The sequence below is a fragment of the Salvelinus alpinus genome, chromosome 27 (genome assembly GCF_045679555.1).
Source record: "Salvelinus alpinus chromosome 27, SLU_Salpinus.1, whole genome shotgun sequence".
In the NCBI taxonomy this organism is placed as follows: Eukaryota; Metazoa; Chordata; class Actinopteri; order Salmoniformes; family Salmonidae; genus Salvelinus; species Salvelinus alpinus.
In genome coordinates this window covers 42,572,400-42,591,320 of record NC_092112.1, presented here as the reverse complement: position 1 = coordinate 42,591,320, position 18,921 = coordinate 42,572,400, and the positions used below count along the sequence as shown (strand labels likewise).

The following is an 18,921-nucleotide window of genomic DNA, read 5'->3' as shown; positions in this document are numbered from 1 at the left end:
CATCACTCTCCTTCTTGGTCAAATAGCCCTCACACAGCCAGGAGATTTTGGACATTATCCTTTTGAAAAACAATTGATAGTCCCACTAAGTGCAAATCAGATGGGATGGCGTATCACTGCAGATTACTGTGGTAGTCATGCTGGTAAAGTGTGCCTTCAATTCTAAATAAATCACAGTGTCACGAGCAAAGCACCCCCACACCATCACAACTCCTCCTCCATGCTTCACGGTGGGAACCACACATGCGAAGATCATCCGTTCACCTACTCTGCGTCACACAAAGACACGGCAGTTGGAACCAAAAATCTCAAATTTGGACTCATCAGACCAAAGGACAGATTTCCTCCGGTCTGATGTCCATTGCTCATGTTTCTTGGCCCAAGCATGTCTCTTCTAGGTGTCCTTTTAGTTGTGATTTCTTTGCAGCAATTCGACCATGAAGGCTTGATTCACACAGTCTCATTTGAACAGTTGAACAGTTGATGTTGATGTGTCTGTGTCTGAACCTTGTGAAGAATTTATTTGGGATGCAATCTGAGGTGCAGTTAACTCTAACGAACTTAACCTCTGCAGCAGAGGAAACTCTGGGTCTTCCTTTCCTGTGGTGGTCCTCATGAGAACCAGTTTCATCATAGCGCTTGATGTTTTTTTTTACTCAAAGTTCTTGAAATTTTCCGGATTGACTGACCTTCATGTCTTAAAGTAATGATGGACTGCCGTTTCTCTTCGCTTATTTGGGTTTTTCTTGCCATAATATGGATTTGGTCTTTTGCCAAATAGGGCTATCTTCTGTATGCTACCCCTACCTTGTCACAACACAACTGTTTGGCTCAAATGCATTAAGAAGGGAAAAAATTCCACAAATTCACTTTTTAACAAGGCACACCTGTCAATTGAAATGCGATACAGGTGATTACCTCATGAAGCTGGTTGAGAGAATGCAAATAGTTTTCAAAGCTGTAGTCAAGCAAAGGGTGGCTACTTTGAAGAATCTCAAATATAAAATATATTTTGATTTGTTTAAGACTTGCTTGGTTACTACATGATTCCATATGTGTTATTTCATAGTTTTGATGTCTTCACTATTATTCTACAATGTAGAAAATAGTAAAGATAAAGAAAAACCCATGAATGAGTAGGTGTCCAAACTTTTGACGTGTGTGTATGTATGTAATGTATGTATATATATATTTTTTACTTAGGTTTATTTAGTAAATATTTCCCTAACTGCTTTGTTGGTTAAGTGCTTATAAGTAAGCATTTCACGGTAAGGTTGTATTTGGCGCATGTGACAAATTAAGTTTGTATATCCATGTCCTCATTCACGACTCTGAAAAACATAGGATATTCAAGTTTTTCGGTCAAGTTTATAGGATAGTCTCGAATGGCGCTCATCCAGTTTGTTCTCCAGTGACTACACGTTCGCCAACAAAATGGCGGTCTACATGCTCGCCAACGTAGTCTCGTCATGACGCACCCTCTCTTGCCTCTTTCGCCGCTGCTTCCTCTTTCGAGTCCCAGGGATCAGGGCCTCATCCGGGGTACGCGGAACATTCAGAGCTGTAGAATCATTGGTGTAAAAAAATCATCATTCAAATAGAGGTGAGTGATTGCTATTCTGATGTCCACAAGCTGTTGTCAGTCATCGGATGTGTTGGTGGAGACTTTATGTAACAAAATGATCAGCGTAAAAAAAATCAAACACACAAAATAGCAGAATTGGACTGGAGCCCATAAAACGGCAGCGCCATTTTCATAATGACTGTGGGTGTGTGTAAATGATGTATATACTATCTAGGCACCTAAGCTGAGTCATAAAACAGATTAGGCATCTACCACCATCAGATTAGGGGGGTGCAATGTAGCCAAAAAATGTTTTGTCCCCCACTTTGGTTCTGAAATCATCACCCACTAATTAACTTGTCATTTTTGCAGATTAAGTGTTTGAGCTAAAAATGTATCATGGTGTTGCACGGTATACCAAAATGTCTGTACTTTTTCGATACTAGAACATGAAAAATGGATCGGTACTAGAAGTTTTTTAAACTTTCGGTACTAATGTCAAATGGCTCACGGATCAAGCCTGTCTATCAGTGCAGCTTATTATAGTCTGCACCGTGCCTGCTCCAGTTTTTCATTGCTAGCCTGCACTGGGAGTCTGGGCTGCATCATGTTAGGTCCCCACTCATGCTGCACAGAAGTTAACACACTTGAATAATGCGACATGGTATGTAGAACTGTTTAAACTGTTAATTACTGTTAGCAAAACAATGTCCATGCGGGTTAGCCTAGAACACTTTATAGTGCAAGAAGATACTGGTAGCTTCCAGCTTTGTAGGCTAACTTTCATGGCTAGCTGACCTCTAAAGCTATCATCAAATTTCTACCCTAGTACTTTGTTTGTGATGATGACAATATGCAAACCATAATGAAAAATATGCTGATTTCAAATCTGATTGCCACCAAAAACCTTATTCATTCACATTTGGTCTCTCATCTCTCCCAAATAAGGTCTATTGCCTCAGCAAACTGACTGTGCTCTGACTGCTGCCCCCCTATTGCATGATGAGTAACTTAATTACTGGTTAACTTCTTTGTGATACCCCCCCCCCCCCCCCCCCCTTCTCTCAATTTCCTGCCTGAAGACATACCCAAATCTAACTGTCTGTAGCTCAGGCCCAGAAGCAAGGATATGCATATTCTTGGTATCATTTGAAAGGAAACACCGACATTTGTGGAAATGTGAATTGAATGTAGGAGAATATAACACCATAGAAGAAAATACAAGGAAATAAACATACGTTTTCTGTTTTTTATTGTTGTTGCATCATCTTTCAACTGAACAAGAACAGGCAAACATTCAGATATGATGCTGGGGATAATTTCGATGCAGAACAGAAGAGGGCAACAGTATTTGAAAAAAGTTTCAGAAAGATATCTTCAGGAACGAGTGAGCTACATGACATTGAGCATGTAGTCACCCAGGTGTCCCACACAAGTTGCCCAAATGTACCCAAGTGGCCAAATTGGTACAGTGATACATTTTGAAGTAAATTACTATATACTAAATACTAAAATGCTATTCTAACACACACCCCAACAACAACAAAAATACAGGAACATTTGAAAAAAAAATTAATAACAAGGGTAACTATTTACACACATTCAATGTATAATATACAATATTGTGAAGCCCCTCAGTCCTCTACACAATATTGTGCTGCTGATGCCATGCCCAATAGCAGTCTCTTTCTGCTGTAAAGCAGAGGCTTACTGAACAGGTGGTGCAGGTGATGGGGCATTTCCTGTGACAAAGCGCACATCGACGCCTCCCCACTGTGCCCTTTTTGCCCTGAGGCACATTCATGCCTGCAGAGATGAATCTGGGCAGGTGAACACCACTGGTTGGAGCAGAAGGGGCAGAGGTAGAGGGGACAGAAGGTGCTGCAGTAGACTTGCTGTAGCAAGCAAGCTCCTGGATGAGCAGCTCTCGGAAGGCTAGCTGTGAGATGTGGGGGCTGTCCACAGCTCTTAGCCATTTCCTTCTGGAGGATGAAGGAATTCACATTTACATTACATTTACATTTACATTTAAGTCATTTAGCAGACGCTCTTATCCAGAGCGACTTACAAGTTGGCGACTTACATGGACTACTGTACTCTACAGGGGTTAGACAGAGACATGACCCGGTCCCTTCACATGGACTACTGTACTCTACTTGTCTTTGTCCTTTAAGACTGTCAGCAGGGTTTACCTACTGTACCACCCAACTCCTCTTTCCTTTCACAGTCCCTTTCCCCTGAGGGTGGTAGGAACAGTTCAGGGTCATTCAGTCCCTTTCCCCTGAGGGTGGTAGGAACAGTTCAGGGTCATTCAGTCCCTTTCCCCTGAGGGTGGTAAGAATAGTTCAGGGTCATTTAGTCCCTTTCCCCTGAGGGTGGTAAGAATAGTTCAGGATCATTCAGTCCCTTTCCCCTGAGGGTGGTAAGAATAGTTCAGGGTCATTCAGTCCCTTTCCCCTGAGGGTGGTAAGAATAGTTCAGGGTCATTCAGTCCCTTTCCCCTGAGGGTGGTAAGAATAGTTCAGGGTCATTCAGTCCCATTCCCCTGAGGGTGGTAAGAATAGTTCAGGGTCATTCAGTCCCTTTCCCCTGAGGGTGGTAAGAATAGTTCAGGGTCATTCAGTCCCATTCCCCTGAGGGTGGTAAGAATAGTTCAGGGTCATTCAGTCCCATTCCCCTGAGGGTGGTAAGAATAGTTCAGGGTCATTCAGTCCCATTCCCCTGAGGGTGGTAAGAATAGTTCAGGGTCATTCAGTCCCATTCCCCTGAGGGTGGTAAGAATAGTTCAGGGTCATTCAGTCCCTTTCCCCTGAGGGTGGTAAGAATAGTTCAGGGTCATTCAGTCCCTTTCCCCTGAGGGTGGTAAGAATAGTTCAGGGTCATTCAGTCCCTTTCCCCTGAGGGTGGTAAGAATAGTTCAGGGTCATTCAGTCCCTTTCCCCTGAGGGTGGTAAGAATAGTTCAGGGTCATTCAGTCCCTTTCCCCTGAGGGTGGTAAGAATAGTTCAGGGTCATTCAGTCCCTTTCCCCTGAGGGTGGTAAGAATAGTTCAGGGTCATTCAGTCCCTTTCCCCTGAGGGTGGTAAGAATAGTTCAGGGTCATTCAGTCCCATTCCCCTGAGGGTGGTAAGAATAGTTCAGGGTCATTCAGTCCCATTCCCCTGAGGGTGGTAAGAATAGTTCAGGGTCATTCAGTCCCTTTCCCCTGAGGGTGGTAAGAATAGTTCAGGGTCATTCAGTCCCTTTCCCCTGAGGGTGGTAAGAATAGTTCAGGGTCATTCAGTCCCTTTCCCCTGAGGGTGGTGAGAATAGTTCAGGATCATTCAGTCCCTTTCCCCTGAGGGTGGTAAGAATAGTTCAGGATCATTCAGTCCCTTTCCCCTGAGGGTGGTAAGAATAGTTCAGGATCATTCAGTCCCTTTCCCCTGAGGGTGGTAAGAATAGTTCAGGGTCGTGTTCATTCAGTCCCATTCCCCTGAGGGTGGTAGGAATAGTTCAGGGTCATTCAGTCCCTTTCCCCTGAGGGTGGTAAGAATAGTTCAGGGTCATTTAGTCCCTTTCCCCTGAGGGTGGTAAGAATAGTTCAGGGTCATTTAGTCCCATTCCCCTGAGGGTGGTAAGTATAGTTCAGGGTCATGTTCATTCAGTCCCTTTCCCCTGAGGGTGGTAAGAATAGTTCAGGGTCATGTTCATTCGGGAACATGAGAAAAAAAGCATTAACATTTTGCAGCATTTCTCCTTGGATATATCCAGGTACACCCTCCTCGTTTCAGTCTGTTTTGTTCCGTTTGGGGCCTAATGAACACGACCCGGTTCAGTTCCTCTCGATCTGATCAATGTCCAGATCTCCTCCCAGCTGATACACATCCTTCCTGGTGCCAGTGGCTGCCCAGTCTGTCACGTCATCGCAGACCGGGGAGCTCAGCCAATCCAGCGCCTCAATGGAGATGGCTCGATCCTCCTCCCCAGAGACACTGGTGACGACTCCGCACTCATTGGAGCTGGCGGTTGGCTCGTCCAATCTCTGATCGCCTGCAGAGGCGAAGTCAGTCTCACATTGGTCAGTGGTGCTCAGAGGGGGCGGGCCCTGGGTTGATTGATAGCCGGCGTCCCCAGTGATCCCAGGGCAGCTGAGGCTTTGGAAATTCCGAAGTTTCTGTGTCATCTTGGATTCATTCACCACAGCAATGTCAATGAAATGATAGAAAAATGTCTTGTACCATTTCATTGTCTTGTGGAGCACATTGTAGTAGCCAATCAGTGCATCTGACAGGTCCACACCTCCCATGCCCTTGTTGTAGTCCTTGATAGCTGAAGGAATGGGGACATTTTTGGTGGTCCATGCCCAGTAGAGCCCTTCACACGCCTGACGACGTGATCTCCACTGAAGGACTGGTGGATAGTGGAGCACATGACCACCTCTCTGGTATCCATCCACTTCACAAACAGCAGGCCATCTTGGCGAATCCATCTCATGGTCCCCCGCTCAGCCCGCTTAGGCATGTCGTTCACCTTTGTCTTCGGAAAGCCCACTCTGTTGGTCCGAATGGTGCCACAAGCCCACACCTCCAGCTTCTTCAGGTCTGCAAACAGGGTAGGGCTTGTGTAGAAGTTGTCCACATAAAGTTTGTAGCCCTTCCCTAGCAGCTGAAAATCTAATAACTGCATAACGGAATCATAACTGAGTCCCTTACCGGTCAGCCAAAACAAACAGCTTGTAACCCCACTTAGTTAGTTTGTTACGCATGTATTGTTTTAGGCCTTTGAGGCTACCATCCTCTCATCGATGGAAAGGTTCTGGGCAGGCTGAAAATAGGTCTTGCAGGCCTCAACGATGCTGGGGTAGAGAGGTTTTATTTTGCAGAGCTTATCAAACCTTGCTGTGCTTCTCGTTGTTGTCATCAACTTCTGGGTCACTGATATGAAGCGCCCGTGAGATTGTCAGAAACCTTTTGCATGACATGACAGTGGAGGGGAAAGGCAGTTGATAGAGGGGAGCAGTTTTCCAGTAGTCTTTCAGGGTTTTCAGCTTCACAAGACCCATGTAAATGACCATTGACAGGTAACAAAAAAGATCTGACATGGAAATGGGCTTCCATCCCTCTTTCTTGCCTGCCTGCTTCTTAGCACCATACTTATTACTGTTCAACACCAGGGAATCAACAACAGATGAGGTCCTGATGGCCTTTTTGGTCGGAATATTGGAGGTGGAGGCGCCACATCCTCCTCCAGCACAGAGTGCCAACGACCCTCCTCCTCTCTGATTGCAGGTTTATCTCTTCCCCATCTCTGCTTCTTTGCCACAGACTTCACACCTGGCAGGGCGGGGGTAGGTGTGGAGCCGGAGACAGCAGGGGTCCGGCTAGATGAACGAGCTCCTGTGGGGGATGGGCACCTTGGCAGTGGGGGCGCCCAATCAGAATCGGAGGGACTGTGAAATAAAGACACAGACACTCAGATTATATATAGAGTAGGGAAAGTATATCATTTTGGTGATCTGTTGTTCTATTCCATGTTTAGATAAAATACATTTAAAAAATATCTCATATACAGACACACAGATTATATATAGAGTAGGGAAACTAAATCATTTTGGTGATCTGTGGTTCTATTCCATGTTTAGATAAAATACATGAAAAAAATATCTCCAAAACAACTCAAATGAATAATATTTGATATTATTAATTTCAAACAACGGCATGAGAGTTACTTACCAATCGAGAATTGCGTCTTCTCCATACAAAAACATTTCTTCAAATTGGGAGTCCAAACTTGTCTCACAATCTGACACATCTTCTTGTAAATATGTGTCACTTTCTCTATCAATTTCGTCAATAATATCATGTAGATCTGTATACCTGGACTTTGCCTTTGATTTTCCAGATTTACTCGCCATAATTCTTTCAATAAAATAACGGAAAATGATCTCGACTCAATACTGCTACGCGCAAAGTGGCTCCTTCAGGTAGAAATGTCAATGGCGAATGGCTGTGTAACGCTCGACTTTCCTTCAAGAGCTGGTCTTCCCGGATATAACCATTAGATATTGCCGTTTACCTCAGCTCATTGGCTCTCTACCAAGCTAGATTTCAAGACGATCAGTGGTCATTGGGCCGAAATATAGTCAATCAAAGAAGCACTGGTCATATCATTGGCGCGCAATGAGGTCATTGTTTGGTGTGTTCAAATCAGTTCCTTTCGGTCAATACGTCCCTCTGTTACTAACAAACAGGATTGCAATGAAACCAACCATGACTAGATAAACATACATTTAGTGTGAGTAATTACATCGAATGTCTCGTCGAAAGTTGAAGGAGTCGGAACTCATGACACAAGCCGTTTACAAAATGTGTCGTGTTATGCAATAAAAATGGATTTATCGAACAAAACAACCATTTATTGTGAAGATTGGACCTTTTGTATTGCCAAAAGAAGAAGATCTTCAAAGGTAATTGATTATTTTATTGTTATTTCTGACTTTTGTGACGCTACTGCTTGGTTGGAAAATGCTAGTTCGTCAGATTATCGTATGGTATGCTTTCGCCGAAAAGCATTTTTGAAATCTGACACAGCGGTTGGATTAAGAAGAAGTTAAGCTTTTAAATGATGTTAGATACATGTATTTACAAGAACGTTTAATACTACGAATGGTGTATTTAGAATCTTTGCGCTATGCTATTTCACCGGATGTTAGCCAGGTGGGACGCTAACGTCCCTCCTAGCCTAGAGAGGTTAAAGAGCGACTGCCCCTAAAAAAAAAACTCATCCCTTAAACGGCCTATGTGACATCGATATGAGTCATAAACATTTATTCTAGTATCAAAATTTTACTACAAAGTGTTAAGATAATTTTGGTCATAAAGTCAGTCTCGTCTTAAAGGAGTTTGGAACCTCAGTGAGTAAGTGACTAAACTCACAATGAGTAAATGAAGGTTGGGTTAGGATTGCAATTATGTTAACAAATCATGTCCCCTTTTGCCATGCTCCACGTCCAAATCGCCCCATAACCCACTTCGCTTCCCTTCATTGAATGGGGCTCCGTTTCATCGGCCCCAACCAACATGTTCAAAGGATCATGACTGTTTTAAGACTGAAAAGCCCATGCAATACATGCTTCCAGCAGGATGCACAGCCAACAACTATGGTTTGGATGCCCTGCCGAAAGACCTGATCATCATGCGGAATAGGAGGTTGGAGTACGTTGGTCCCAGTGAGTATACCAGTAGACCATAGACTGCTGGTTATGTATATTTTGATAGTGATTATCATCGCCAGCTAGCTACCAACTTGATAGCTGGTTAACGTTAGCCTGCCCCAATACAACTCGGATTTGGCTTGGAAACAAGATAATATTTCAAAAGAAGGCAAATAATTAGTAGGAAAACCTTTTATGTTTGATGTTGCCAGATTGACTTCAGATGCAGTATAACTTTAGCCAACTAACTAAGATTGAGGGGACCACTGTATTTTTAGCTAGCTAACATTAGCATTGCTAGCAATTTTTTTTTTACAAACTTTGCAAGTAACAGTGATGACAACGTTGCCATCTCTCTAATAAAGTACATTTGACAACATAATATGGCAACGTTGTTTCCTTCTAATGATTTACTTTAGCAATGTCACTGTATTTCCATGCCAGTCTAAGTTAGTGTAATTTAGATGAACTTTTTTTTAATGCAGCTATGGTGGTACTGGCTAACTCATGTCAGACTACAACAGCGTATGAACTAGCAGCAACAAACTCAAACCAACCCAGGGCCATAGCAAAACATGTCACAGTTGGTTGCATAGTGTAGCGGCCTCACCGGCCTGAATCTAATCCAATTAACATGTGTAAAGCATAGAATTAGCTTCCAAATGAGATTGGTATTTCTTGAGCTATGTTTATAATTGAGGGATGATGATAATCGTTGACCCTGTTTTTCTGTTAGACAAATTGCACAGTTGGGTGCAAGACTGAACCCCTGGTCATGAATGGATGCCGGTGACCTACCAGAAGGCGCAAAGGTGGGTATCATAACATGTCCAGCAATGTGATTGCAATTTATATTTGTTATGGATACCAATTAACTGCTGCCAAGGCAGCAGATCATTTCCTCAGTCCCCAGGAAGACTAAGTCAGTTATACAATATTAAAAACATTACAATACGATTTCACAACACACTGAGTGCCCTCAGGCCCCTACTCTACCACCACATACAGTTGAAGTCGGAAGTTTACATGCATACCTTAGCCAAATACATTTAAACTCCGTTTTTCCACAATTCCTGACATTTAATCCTTGTAAAAAGTCCCTGTCTTAGGTCAGTTAGGATCACCACTTTATTTTAAGAATGTGAAATGTCAGAATAATAGTAGAGAGAATGATTTATTTCAGCTTTTATTTCTTTCATCACAGTCCCAGTGGGTCAGAAGTTTAGATCCACTCAATTAGTATTTGGTAGCATTGCCTTTAAATTGTTTAACTTGGGTCAAACATTTCGGGTAGCCTTCCACAAGCTTCCCACAATAAGTTGGGTGAATTTTGTCCCATTCCTCCTGACAGAGCTGGTGTAACTGAGTCAGGTTTGTAGGCCTCCTTGCTCGCACACGCTTTTTTAGTTTTGCCCACAAGTTTTCTATAGGATTGAGGTCAGGGCTTTGTGATGGCCACTCCAATACCTTGACTTTGTTGTCCTTAAGCCATTTTGCCACAACTTTTGGAAGTATGCTTGGCGTCATTGTCCATTTGGAAGACCCATTTGCGACCAAGCTTTAACTTCCTGACTGATGTCTTGAGATGTTGCTTCGATATATCCACATTGTCCTTCCTCATGATGCCTTCTATTTTGTGAAGTGCACCAGTCCCTCCTGTAGCAAAGCACCCCCACAACATGATGCAGCCACCCCCGTGCTTCACGGTTGGGATGGTGTTCTTTGGCTTGCAAGCCACCCCCTTTTTTCTCCAAACATAATGAAGGTCATTATGGCCAAACAGTTCTATTTTTGTTTCATCAGACCAGAGGACATTTCTCCAAAAAGTATGATCTTTGTCCCCATGTGCAGTTGCAAACCGTAGTCTGGCTTTTTTTATGGCGGTTTTGAAGCAGTGGTTTCTTCCTTGCTGAGCGGCCTTTCAGGTTATGTCGCTATAGGACTTGTTTTACTGTGGATATAGATACTTTTGTACCTGTTTCCTCCAGCATCTTCACATGGTCCTTTGCTGCTGTTCTGTGATTGATTTGCACTTTTCGCACCAAAGTACGTTCATCTCTAAGATACAGAATGCGTCTCCGTCCTGAGCGGTATGACGGCTGCGTGGTCCTGTGGTGTTTATACTTGCGTACTATTGTTTGTACAGATGAATGTGGTACTTTCAGGCGTTTGGAAATTGCTCCCAAGGATGAACCAGGAGTCATCATGCCAGGTAGTCCTGAGGCATGGTCCTAGGGCTCAGGTCCTCCGAGAGAGAGAAAGAAAGAGAGAATTAGAGAGAGCATACAGGACACCGGATAAGACAGGAGAAGTACTCCAGATATATAACAAACTGACCCTAGCCCTCCGACACATTAACTACTGCAGCATAAATACTGGAGGCTGAGACAGGAGGGGTCAGGAGACACTGTGGCCCAATCCGATGATACCCCCGGACAGGGCCAAACAGGAAGGATATAACCCCACCCACTTTGCCAAAGCACAGCCCCCACACCACTAGAGGGATATCTTCAACCACCAACTTACCATCCTGAGACAATGCCGAGTATAGCCCACAAAGATCTCCGCCACGGCACAACCCAAGGGGGGGCACCAACCCAGACAGGAAGATCACGTCAGTGACTCAACCCACTCAAGTGACGCACCCCTCCTAGGGACGGCATGGAAGAGCACCAGTAAGCCAGTGACTCAGCCCCCATAATAGGGTTAGAGGCAGAGAATCCCAGTGGAGAGAGGGGAACCGGCCAGGCAGAGACAGCAAGGGCGGTTCGTTGCTCCAGAGCCTTACCGTTCACCTTCACACTCCTGGGCCAGACTACACTCAATCATGGGACCTACTGAAGAGATGAGTCTTCAATAAAGACTTAAAGGTTGAGACCGAGTCTGCGTCTCTCACATGGATAGGCAGACCATTCCATAAAAATGGAGATCTAAAGGAGAAAGCCCTGCCTCCAGCTGTTTGCTTAGAAATTCTAGGGACAATTAGGAGGCCTGCGTCTTGTGACCGTAGCGTACGTGTAGGTATGTACGGCAGGACCAAATCGGAAAGATAGGTAGGAGCAAGCCCATGTAATGCTTTGTAGGTTAGCAGTAAAACCTTGAAATCAGCCCTTGCCTTAACAGGAAGCCAGTGTAGGAAGGCTAGCACTGGAGTAATATGATCAATTTTTTGGGTTCTAGTCAGGATTCTAGCAGCCGTATTTAGCACTAACTGAAGTTTATTTAGTGCTTTATCAGGGTAGCCGGAAAGTAGAGCATTGCAGTAGTCTAACCTAGAAAACTTGTGTTATGGCTTTACATCCCGTGCATCCCGAACAGTAGTCCAGGTGCGACCAAACTAGAGCCTATAGGACCTGCCTTGTTGATAGTGCTGTTAAGGTAGAGCAGAGCTTTATTAGGGACAGACTTCTCCCCATCTTAGCTACTGTTGTATCAATATGTTTTGACCATGACAGTTTACAATCCAGGGTTACTCCAAGCAGTTTAGTCACCTTTGCTCAATTTCCACATTGTTTATTGCAAGATTTAGTTGAGGTTTAGGGTTTAGTGAATGGTTTGTACCAAATGCAATGCTTTTAGTTTAATAAATATTTAGGACTAACTTATTACTTGCCACCCATTCTGAAACTAACTGCTGCTCTTACGTGTTGCAGTCGCTCATTTCAGTCACTGTAGTAGCTGACGTTTATAGTGTTGTGTCATCCGCATACATAGACACAATGGCTTTACTTAAAGCCAGTGGCATGTCGTTAGTAAAGATTGAAAAAAGTAAGGGGCCTAGACAGCTGCCCTGGGGAATTCCTGATTATGTTGGAGAGGCTTCCATTAAACAACACCCTCTGTGTTGTTAGACAGGTAACTCTTTATCCAGAATATAGCACGGGATGTAAAGCCATAACATAAGTTTTTACAGCAGCAGACTATGATTGATAATGTCAAAAGCTACACTGAAGTCTAACAAAACAGCCCCCACAATATTTTTGTCATCAATTTCTCTCAGCCAATCATCAGTAGTTTGTGTAAGTGCTGTGCTTGTTGAATGTCTTTCCCTATAAGCTTGCTGAAAGTCTGTTGTCTATTTGTTTACTGTAAAATAACATTGTATCTGGTCAAACACAATTTTTTCTAAAACTTTGCGAAGGGTTGGTAACAGGGTTATTGGACAGCTATTTGAGCCAGTAAAGGGGGCTTTACTATTCTTAGTAATGGTTACGCAACCTCCAAAATAATTTATTTCATTGTTCACTTGCTATTTTCACAGCTTGTCAGGCAAGACCTCTGAATAAAAGTGTGTCATGCGACTCAAGTACCCTTGTGACACCTAATCGGTTGTTGCTAGAGTCTCCCTGGACTCCTATGAAAAGGACACGCCATCATGAGGCCTCTGATAGTGATCTGAGTTACTGCCCTGATGACACATACAGCGTCATCAACAATGACAGGTATTGTGTGTTGTGGGAAGTTGTATTAAAAAATACCCGGCTTGACCATTCTTTAGAATAAAATGCTATTTACTACTTGGCTGTGTATTATATCACCCTGTCACAGGCACTCCCAGTCAAAACTACCTCATAAGATTGCCTGCTGTAGTTGTTCGAGAGATGTCCAGTTTGCAGCCGAACATGCAGCATAGAGAAGACCAACAAGGGGGCCCTCATCAACATCATGCAGACACCCTCGCTGTGAGCATTCCTATGAATGGAACAATCAGCCACATGTTGGCAAGTATCCGGCCAGCAACCTTCACCTGTCATTGGCAACAGCTTTGAGGCTCTGGGGCTCTGGCAAAGAACTCACCTCTTGCCTGCTCACCAACGGTCGTCAATGGGGTGAACAAAATTACGTAGGTTTAGTCTGACCTGTTCAAACTTGAACATAGTACCCGTTTGTGTGTCAGATATTACCTATCCTAACTGCCATTGGTAATATAGCAGTGATTATGTGGACACTCTTACTGACAGTTGTGGCTGCTTTGTGTGATGTATTGTTGTCACTCCCTTCTTGACCTTTGTGCTGTTGACTGTGCCCAATAATGTTCGTATCATGTTTTGTGCTGCTACCATGTTGTTATGTTGTGTTGCTACCATGCTGTGTTGTTGCCTTGCTATGTTGTTGTCTTAGGTCTCTCATTATTTAGTGTTGTGATGTGTGTGTGTTGTCCTATATTTATATTTTATGTATTTAATTTTTTTAATCCCGTGCCCCCGTCCCCGCAGGAGGACTTTTGGTAGGCCGTCATTGTAAAAAATTATTTGTTCTTAACTGACTAACTGACTTGCATAGTTAAATAAAATGGAGCCAGCACAAGGAGAATTGCAAGATGATGTGATGACTGACAGATGGGCTTGATAGTGATGTCTCTGAATGGAGAGAGACTTAGCATTACAGTTTTACTAGACACAACTTTTACTTGTATTGTCTTTTTCTCTTATTGAATTGATTGGTATTAGTTAGGAGGGAGGGAGAAGCCCTGTGTATTCTGCACCCGGATCAGGGAACTCCTGTGGTATACAGGACACCACACAGGAAGGTATGATCACTCTGACCTGTTTGCCAAGGTAGCCCCATTACCACCAGACAAAATTGATAGGCACAGTTTCCATATCAACTGGGAATGACAATGAAAGATGAAATGTTAACATTGTTATATTAGCAAAACACTGCTTGTATGGTATTATGTAAAAGGTTGTTTCTTCTACATGAACCTACTACTACATTTGGAATTTGTCCAAACACTTAGTTTACATTATCTATGTCAGGAATGCTTCTCATACTCTGTAGGCTACTGACCTATTCAAAACTTCCTCTGGCACCTCACCATACATCTGCCTGTAGTTATTGAACTCAACCTGCAGGAGGTGTGTTTGTTGTGATTGAGTGGGGGGGAAACGGCTGCAGGCAAGGTTCTGACAGATGGGTGTGTCAAGGTCACACCCAAGAAACACCCACATCAAACCGCACCCCCAAGCCAACCCAACCCATGTTTGGGCAGCATTTCTTGAGGAGCAACGCAATTTTTTGGGGGGAGGCAAAATCAGGAAGTGCAGTTCTTTAAAGAGACCATGCACATTTTTATATAATAAGCTACTTCTGTTCAAATGTAGTTGATCAGTACGATACAATAAGTCCCAAATGGAAGGGAAACAGATTGTAGCCCCGTGAAATCAGACAAAACAAGTTTAATAACTCAATGCATGCACACACCTATTGAATATGCATTCACCTGTATTGTGGATAGGCCTAGGCTACATATTGATTTACTCAGTTTACCAATAGAGATTATTTGAATGGTAAATGATGACCTTTTATGTTAGATTGGTAAAAAAAAACGTGTAATTGATTCATTCATGCATACATGGCTGTCTTTGGAAAGAATTGTACATCAAAAATTGCAAATGTAATGATATTGAACTCTAAAGATGCCCAACGATTGAACAGGGCAGTATCTGAGTTGATCTGTCTGGATGACGTGCCATTCTGTGACTTTGGCTAGTATGCCTTCTTTTTTGTTGCCTTGGTATCAAGGATCGTGATTGCATTGAGTACTATGGTACTAAACCTGCACTGAAAAAGGTTCCTTGGAGAACTCTTGCACGATAAAAAACCTTTGTTGGCTTCATACCCTGAGTTGTTCTGAACAGAATGAGCCTATGTTTTCCTGTTGTGAATAAAATTTGCCGCAGCACACACGCACCTGAATGCACGCATGACTCCTTTCTATGCGCACCCAAATGACGATCTGTTTCTCTGACTTGCATTGTGAAAGCCTGACACTTTAATATCGTATTGTATAACTTAGCTAGTCATGTTGGCAATAGAACAAGCTTTCAAATGATGCCCTCCTGACCCAGATTGTGGTTTATAATGGACCTTCTTTGGATTGCGTAAACAACAGTAATTGTGTGATGGCGGGGATGCAGGGCTGTGTTCCAACCAAAACTACAAGTGTGCTTGCTCTAGTTCCTCAAAGGCACCGCTAGGAGAGATCAACTATAAAAGTTTTTTTTTTTTTTTTTTACTCTTCTCTGAGTCATAAAAATGCATTGAAATTACTTAGGAACTGTGCACCCTTTGGAGAGGTGTGTGGCCACTTGGAGACACCAGTTAGTCCTCTCACTCAAAGCCTTGTCATTGTTTTGTCTTATGTTGCACCTACCCCACATTTTCCAGGAATATTCTTATCATGTTACTTAATGTGTTGAGTTTTTTCAGATTTCGTTATCAACCAAATGCGGCGAAAAGTACAGTAAATGTAAAATGCACATAAAATCAACTGTGTAAATTTGGATTCAGTCTTGTGTCAGGTGAACTGTTGTGTCCCCACCTTTTGGTCGGATCATTTTTCCATAATCTCCAAACTGTTCCCTTTCAATTGCTACCATGCATATACTTTTCATATTTCTTCTGTAAGAAACATTTCAATGTAGCCCTATCCATATAGGCCAGTTCCCACACGTGTAAAGGGTTAAGAGTGTGGTATACAAGGTTAGAATTCAGGTGTATCAATATGTATAATGTATTTATTTATCATTTATAAATTAGCTATGACATAGCACAGCTTTTGCGTTTCACCCCCATCTCAAAATTGAATGGTTTTGACCATTTGGAAGTTTTTACAGAGTGATCTTTTCCTCCCTGGCTTCTGCCACGCAGTGTGCCTCGCAAAAGTGATTGCTGTCCTCCTTGTGAAATTATCAACCTTACCCTATATATCTAAAAAAAATTACCATATACACTGATTGTTTAAAGCAAAACTACGAAATGTATTGCTGATGGTGAACTTGAACAATCCAAATAAATTCTATTGTAAGCCCCATTCAGCAGGTATAGTCAGATGAGTTCTCCTGTAGCTTACTTTTATTCTGGTAAAACACATTTTTTAACAGGGCTTAGATAACAATAACCTAGCAATTTACATAGGTTGTCAATCGCCTAATAAAGCGTAATATCATGGAAGCCATTTTAGCGTTTGAATGATGAAAGGTCCAGGAAACTGAGCACAGTGCATAGTTTGACTACGCTACTGATATTGCACTGGGTTGTTCGGCAAGTTGTAGATCAGTGACTTGTCAATACAATTACATGCAGTTCGACACTGAAGGAGAAGACGCATCAGTTGTCACAAAATATGAGTTTTTTTTCGGAAGGTAGAGTGAATGTAACATGAGCAACAAAAAAAAAAAAGTGAACCGGTGATTCGTAACTTTTGAATATATTTTCTGACCGATGCATGCTTCATTTGGATCGATTTGAGGTCCGAGGACCGATGCGCTTTTATCTTAAACATTTGAATCTGGGACTGATGCGGTGAATCGTTAGGCCGATATCCCTAAGAAAAACGGTAATGCACTTAGCCTATCTGAAGTGCACTGCTCTTTTCAGGAGTTGACTACTGCTTGTACCCTCAGTCATAGAGGCCTGCATAATGATGTCATAAATTAAATATTGAAAACTGTCAGTCATGATTAGCTGTGTCAACTGCTTATTAACTTGTTATTACGAAACACTTGCACGGTCATCCTCCACTGTATGGTTGCTGTGTCATACAGTGAAAAGTTTAACCTATAGAGGTTACAAATGTCTTAAATGGATTGTCTGAGATGGCGCTGACGGTCGTCCCGACATTTCTTGATTTCTAGTTTATTTTATTTTTGGAATATTTATGTACTTGTTTGACATTTTACAGCATTGTTAGACGCTATAGTAACATATATCCTAAGAATTTCGGGGCACCCCCTATAACATCTGCTAGACTGTGTACACAGTCAATATATTTGATTTTACATTATTCAAGGAGTGAAGATGGCTCTGTCTACTGGCAAACCAGAGGAAATGTCAGTTGTCTTAGCGGAATGCTTCAAGTCGTCTGATATTGTCCCTTAACGTCCTGTTCACGTCCTGTTCAGTTTGCAGCCCAGGTCCATTTCCTCAACCAAATGTATGACTGAAATGTTGAACTTGTATGGACATATATTCATCTAGATATTTAAAAAAAGATTACCTTGGGTTCAATGGGGATATTCTGGAAACATAGGCAACATCAGAAATAGCGACGGTTGGTCAGATGTCTTGGCCATGAAATCACAAATGTTCACCTTCATGCAAGGCGTGGGGGTGGTAAAACAGTATAGGGTCTATATATAGAATAATATATGTAGAATAGTCTACAACAGCTTCCTCTCCTTGTCTTCTCTCCTTAATTTCGATAGTCTAAAGGAGCTTCCTCAGCTCCTTCATCTGCGCAGATCTGAAAACACATAGCAAGGAAAAGCAACGGTGGATACCCTGAGGATTTTATTTAAACTGTCCAGTTCATATCTGTGCAGTTGAAGGAAATGAGACAAGGAGAGGAATGGAGCCACTCAGGACTATTGAGAATCGCTGCCTAAGCATTATTGTAATCACCTGACACCTGCACAAAACCAAAACCAAAACCCCGAGTGTGCTCAGTGTTTGGATCTTTATAATTTGTTGTCATAATTTGCCCGTTATCACACGTGGCGTGGAGGCCCGCATATTATTGTTGTGCTGGATTATGCTAATTCCTCTGCAACAGGACTGGGCCGTGTGTGCTTTTAGGCATAATAAAGCAAAAGATCATGTAATAAAGCAATAAATAAAAATAAAACAGACTAAACGGGCCTATTAGGGGTAATGCACATGAAGCAGCCTATATGCCTGGCCAATAGGGCCAATCATTTGGCCTATAAAGTGTTGGAGTTTTTTGTAATAGATTGACTGAAATTAGAATTCTTTCCATATCCAATTACAACTTTTGGAGCGCAAAAATATATATTAGGCTAATAACATTATGATAACACTAAATACATTAGGCTAATAACATTATGGACTGTGACCTGAAAATAATGGTCATTTTATTCAACCACAGGGAATGGGAATGAACTGTAATTATTCAACCACAGGGAATGGGAATGAACTGTAATTATTCAACCACAGGGAATGGGAATGAACTGGTGTTGTTCCCCCGCATGCTTTACATTCTTGTGTGTACATTACAATGTTGTTGTGATATCTGTACACACCAGGCGATGTGTGAAAACACGGACTGTGGGTTTACTGGATGTGGTCTGGGTTGGGTCTGGTCACGACATAATGACAGGGTGAGGCTGGCGTTGAGGGGGGCAACATCGCTCCATAGCCC

At 42.6% G+C, this 18,921-nt stretch overlaps 1 long non-coding RNA gene across 1 annotated transcript in view; it reads left to right on the top strand.

Annotated features, from left to right (window-relative positions):
• The window catches only part of LOC139556604 (uncharacterized), a 46,592-nt gene extending 30,608 nt beyond the window's left edge, over nt 1-15,984 (top strand). Inside the window, exons 2-4 of the long non-coding RNA XR_011671148.1 lie at nt 9,496-9,571; nt 13,021-13,201; nt 13,308-15,984. This is a non-coding gene — a long non-coding RNA (uncharacterized lncRNA). The remainder of the gene's footprint in view (nt 1-9,495; nt 9,572-13,020; nt 13,202-13,307) is intronic.
• The last annotated feature ends 2,937 nt before the right edge of the window (nt 15,985-18,921 follow it).